Below are 4,084 nucleotides of genomic sequence, written 5' to 3'. Positions count from 1 at the left end.
GATCTCCCACACGTGTGGCCATTTGGTAGTAGGGGAGCACTGGCAAGTTCCCACCTGTGGGAGTGGGGAAGCGGTTCTAGTTTGGCTCATGGCTGGCCAGAGGCTACTTGTCTGTCCCACGGGGCTGGACAGTTTAAGCGCCACCGGCTCATGGTTTTCAGAAAGTGTAATGCTGACTACTGCTGGCTCTGTAACATCTTTTGCACATGTTTCTAAAATGCATGTCCCTGACACTAATGCCAGTTTCCTTTCCACCCTCTTTAGAGATACCTGGCTAAGGATCCTGCTCCCTGGCTCATAACAGAGTTGAACCTGTACCAACCCTCCTGAGTTTTGCTAATAAGCACATTGATCCATATGCATTCAAATTCCTTTAACAGAGAATTATCAGTAACTACAAAACTGGTGTGTTTAATGGAGAATTTAAATGCCCCTCCCCTTCACCCTGACCCACACAACTCTTTTACCCAGCCTAACTAGATTATAACCACAGGTTATTGTCTGGAGTGGCATATGATCACTTTAAAAAAAACAAAACCAAAATACCTGAAGTAAACCAAAGAATAAACTAAACCTGTTTACAATTCTTCTGGACAGGTTCTGGTTCCTTTAGTGCAAGTCTGGAGCCAGAGTTGAATCTTATTCTAGTTCATTTATCAGTGGATGATTAATGAAAAGTAGATGTTTCTTCAGTGGTTTAAAGATGTGAAGTGCTATACAAATACAAATTTTAATATAAAAAATATAACCTTCATTCCATTTTTAATAACAAAGCACTCTATTACAATTATAATAATTTATTAATAACCCCAAATTAATAAAAATCCTGTATATGAGACATCTGATGCCTTTTTTAGTTTTCATCATCCTTAATGATGCTGTTATATTCCTAGAATAGATTTCATCTTTATGAACCCTAAAAACTGCAGCATGATTAGAGTGAGCACATATATACAGGAATCATTGCAACTGCTTTTAATGTGAAACAGCACCCTGTTCAATACCAGCACTACACATAGCACAAAAAGGAAATGAAGAATGGTGTATCCAACTAAAATGTCAGGAGAGTTTAGGTAGGCAGAACGTAATTACCTATATTAGACTAGACTGTCTAATACAACATGTGTAACACTTTCTCTCTGGTGAAATCACAGTTGCTTAGAACCTTGGACTCATGTCTCATTTGAAAGACTGCATAATTTATGCCTTTAAAGCCTGGGGCATTGTTTTATTGCTGAGTTAGGGCCTGGTCTTGTAGTTTCAATCTGCCTAAACAATGTAGAAACAGAGATTGGCTTTTCTATGGACAAAAAAAATATCTGAAGTCATAACTGTTAATGCCACAATTTTGCAGAGACATAAACTTCATACTTCAGAGTTCAAGCCACTCGGCAGCAATTAGGGGTGAGGATGAGGCCCTCATGAATTATCATATCTCTGCTGTGAGGCTCTGCAGCTTCCTCTGAAACATTGGCTGTAAGCCATTGTTAGATACAAGATACTGCATTAGATAGGCTGCTACTTTGAGAACTAGCCTATACTACAAAGGCTTTGCTGGCATGGCTCTGTTATTTCGCTTCATTAAGCAAAGCCCCTTAGAATAAGCAAATCCTTCTGCTGTTGTAGTTAAATATAACAGAAACAGAAAATTTGGGTTGGAAGGGACCACAGGAGGTCATTTAGTCCAGCAGTTGCCAATCTGTGGCATGGGTACTACCAGTGGTACACAGACAACCTGTCAATGGTATGTGTTAACAGATTTATTATAATTACATTATATGATAAAAAAATTGCTGGTGGTACTTAAGGTTGTATTGTTTTAAATTGATGGTGAGCAATCTGTCAAAGTTTGGGAACCACTGATCCAATCCTCTCCCCAAAGCAGGACCATCCCTAACTACATCATCCCAGCCATATCCTCCCCCAGTGTTACAATTTAGACCAGCAAAATGCCTCGTTTAATATAAATTGCATCCACATTAATTTTTTGAGTAGCATAGGTGTAGGTATTTCAGTTAGGGATGTCCCTTTTTTGATAGGGTAGACATGCCTGCAAGATGTCTGGCTTGCTTGGGAGTAAGTGTAAATTACTTGGTATGCTATTTTCTGCAGCTTACCAGTAGATCTGTGTCAGGCAGGAAACTCCTCAAAAGCTGTGAGCCTCCAGCCTGGCAGCCTCCTAAATTGGAAAAAGTATAGCCAGGTTTGTGCCATGCTGTGGGCTAGCTAATTAGTATGGGGGCAAACTAATTGTTATTGTCAATCAGCAGTGCAAATTTGCCAGCCTGCATGGATTTGACTGCTGCTTCTGGTTTATGAGGCAGTCTGCGTAGAAATATGGTGTGTTTAAGGGTGCTGCCAGCATGGAAACTGTACTGGATAGATGTGTTTGGGATTTTCTTGGCAGTCCAGATTAGGTGGATTTGGTATTTTCTGTCCAGATACTGAGATTAAACAGGTCAGTTGTAATCAGTGGATCTGACTCTGATTTGTAAAATAATGTTTAAGCAGTGATTCTTGAATTACACTACATTGTGCGAACATTTAAATGACAGTGCAAATCAGTTACAATTTTTTTTAAACTTAATTGATTAGGTTTCTGAAGAAAGTAAGGAGAAGAAAGGTGCTTTTACAGTCCTTGACAAAAATGAATATAGTGAAATATACATTACCTTAAGTGGCCTTCCCTTATTTCAGTGGTGCTTAAAGTACAGTCTGCAGGCTGGATCTGGTCCACAGAGCCAAGTCCCATAGTCCAGGAAATTTGGTGGTGGGGAAGCAGTGGCAGTATTAATTGCCACAGGTCTGAGAGTCACTGCTCTCCTGCTGCTACATTTTTTGACCGGTTGGGAGCCCCATGGGCTGTGTGACATGGCCCTGTGAGATGGATCGGGCAAGTGCATGGGGCTGGTCAATGGCCAGACACAGTGCACAGTCTTGGACACAGAGTGTGGTATGCAATACTGAATATGGTTTGTGGAACTGGTCTCTGGCTGGGCCTGGTGTGTGCTCCCAGACTCGGGGCATGGGATCACTCTGTGGCTGGACCCAGAGTGCAACCCTAGCTGTGGCCATGGCCCTGGCCCTGGCCCCAGCGCTTGAGGTCTGTCCGTGCCCCACTCATCTAGTTCACATGCCAGAAATCTTTATCACCACTGCCTTATTCCATGCATGATGATAATATCTGCCTCTTATTAATGAAGGGAATCGTTGAAAATAAACCTAGTGCTAAGACTGCCCAGCTGCTCTACCAGAACGCAGAGGAACCTTGAGGCACCCACACCTTGGCTAGGCACGGTAACATATGCTCCTTTGAGTTCAGGGACTGCTTCCAAGCCATTTGGGTACTAGCTACCCCTAACACAAAGGAAAAAGCAAGACTAATTGGAGGTGGAAAAGTTCATGCTGTTCCTCCCCCATCTTTTTTTCTCTCCTTCTGAGATAGGGCAGCTCCTTCATTAGGGTTGCCTGTGTTATAAACACTTGGTCTTTTCATCGTATAATAGTATGTCAGAATACTAATAAAGTAACACAGTTAATAAAGGGATTTTTATTTTTGTCCTGCCATGTTATTGTTCTTGAGTTTCTAGCTCTTTTGTAATAGTTTAATGAATTGTCCTTAATTAGCAGTCGTTTCTCTGACTATAAGCACATTCTTTATAATACACCATGCTTCCCAAAGCATCCTATGGAGGCCTAAACTCTCTTAGGAGTAGGCATGAAGATTGATATCATGCCCACCCCTTATAATAAATGTACAGAATGCTTTTATGTTAGGCTTAAATGGCCCTTTACTGAAATAGTCACCTAATGTTTACTTAAAGAAGCTGGTAATAGCTTGTTACTGAGGAAGTCTGCAAAACCAAAAAAAAAAAAAGTTTAATACCTTCTAGCTCAATAGAGTAACTGTCAAAAATAGTTATTTTAAACCTTTATAGAAAATAGTTTTTAACTATGACTCAAATCTCCCATTTCACTTGACTGTACAGCTATAAATGAAATCCTGCTTTCACCAGCTAAAGCTGGAGTGTTGGAAAGTACACAATTGGTAAAAGATTCTTTTTTTTTTTTTTTTTTTTTTGTT

This window comes from Gavialis gangeticus, unplaced genomic scaffold (genome assembly GCF_001723915.1).
Source record: "Gavialis gangeticus isolate Ggan-Ray unplaced genomic scaffold, GavGan_comp1, whole genome shotgun sequence".
Classification (NCBI taxonomy): domain Eukaryota; kingdom Metazoa; phylum Chordata; order Crocodylia; family Gavialidae; genus Gavialis; species Gavialis gangeticus.
The sequence above is the reverse complement of the archived record's forward strand: the minus strand, read 5'-3'. Positions refer to the sequence as shown.